The following is a 1,918-nucleotide window of genomic DNA, read 5'->3' on the forward strand; positions in this document are numbered from 1 at the left end:
GGAATGGAGAGTGATGGAGTTGATTGATTGGTCTGACCGAACTTGGGATAAACAACTAATTGAGACAAAATTCCATGGAGATGATGCGGCTGCCATCCTCCAAATCCCATTAAGCAGAAGACATACGACTGATACTATATTTTGGGTTAACAATATAGATGGAGTATACTCTGTTAAATCCAGATACCATGTTGCAAGGCAAATGATGTTGGAAGTGAGTATGCAGGGAGAATGTTCAACTACTGGGGCAGATGGGTTAATATGGAATAAATTATGGAAGGTTCATATTCCTAATAAAATAAAGGTTTTCAGCTGGAGAGCTATCAATGACATTCTTCTCACCCGTGAAAATCTCGCTCGCAGACACATCGTGGAGGATAGCACCTGCGCACTGTGCAAGAGTTCAAAGGAATCAGCCATCCATGCATTATGGGAGTGTAGAGTTGCCCAGGATGTTTGGGCGGTGAGCTCAAGAAGGTTACAAAAAGGTGTGGGGCGTCAGCATGATTTCAGGCAGTTGATGGAGGAGTTGATGATGAAGTTACAGTCGGAGGAGCTCGAGATTTTTTTAGTGTAGGCATGGTTGCTGTGGACTCAAACGGAATTCAGTCATCCATGGTGGCCATATACAAGACCCATCTCGGCTTGCTAAAAGAGCCACTGATTTTTTGGAGGAATTTAAACAGTCACGTGACCATCTTGCTATTTCGACGTCCGTGAGGGGCTGCACAAGATGGAATCCTCCATCGGGTTAAGCTTCAAAATCAATTTTGATGCAGTAATTTTCCAGGACATAAATTCGACGGGCTTTAGAGCAATAATATGGAATGGCTTGGAGAGGTTATGGCATCAATCTCAGCGAAAGGTCCACCGGTCTGTAACAGTGAGGAGGCTGAAGTGTTGGCATGTAGGAAAGCTTTGGAGTTTGCAATAGATGCGGGGTTCTCGGATCTGGAGATAGAAGGTGATAATGCCACTGTTATGAATCACTTGTCCAACTCACAGGCTGTTCAATCTCGGCTGGGACACTTGTATGGTGATATCCAATATTTGGTTGCTGGACTAATTAAATGTCTTCTCTGTCAATTGTGTTCCTCGCTCAGCCAATTCAGTAGCTCACTCTTAAGCACGTTTTGCTAGATGTATTACTGATGAAGTGGTATGGTTAGAAGAGTCCCCTCCACCTGCTTTGGAGGCTTTGTACTTTGATTCTCATTAATTAATGATATAAGCTTTGGTCCGATTTAAAAAAATAATAATAATAAAAGAACATCCTCTATAATTATATTTCAAGTATTGAATAAAATTAATATTATTTTCCTATAAAATTTATGTGAGATTTACATAAATATTTTCACGTGCTAAACAACCGTTAATTTCATACTAATTGCAAGATGGTAAAGGATTAAGGAATATGCTATCCTTATTTCTCCTTTCCCTCTTTTATCTTTTTTTTTTTTTTTTTTTTGGTCTATAATTTTTAGATATGTTTTTTAACAATAAGAGAGAAAGGGGAGGTTTTTTTTTTTTTTTTTTTTTTTTTTTTTTTTTTTTTTTTTTTTTTTTTTTTTTCTGCCCCCCACAAATTCAGAAGATAAGATTTCAAATCCAAGTTATCCCTATGCAGGAATCTCTAAGAAAAATACTACATACACAATATTTTTATATGAAAGATGTTACGTCCAGTGCCGGCTCAATATGCTAAGCAATTGAGGCGATCGCTTAAGGCCCCTCAGCAAAAAAAGGCCCCAAATTCAACCAATCAAAAAATTTTAAATCTCAAAATGTTAGATGATAAAATAATGTCAATAATGACCCAAATAAAACCAATAAAAACCAAAATTTGCTAACTCAATTGTTGTGAAAAATGTTGTATATCGTAACATTATTTCTACCCAATAGAATCTATTTCTCGAAA

The sequence above is a fragment of the Quercus suber genome, unplaced genomic scaffold, assembly GCF_002906115.3.
Source record: "Quercus suber isolate HL8 unplaced genomic scaffold, Cork oak 2.0 scaffold_16, whole genome shotgun sequence".
In the NCBI taxonomy this organism is placed as follows: Eukaryota; Viridiplantae; Streptophyta; class Magnoliopsida; order Fagales; family Fagaceae; genus Quercus; species Quercus suber.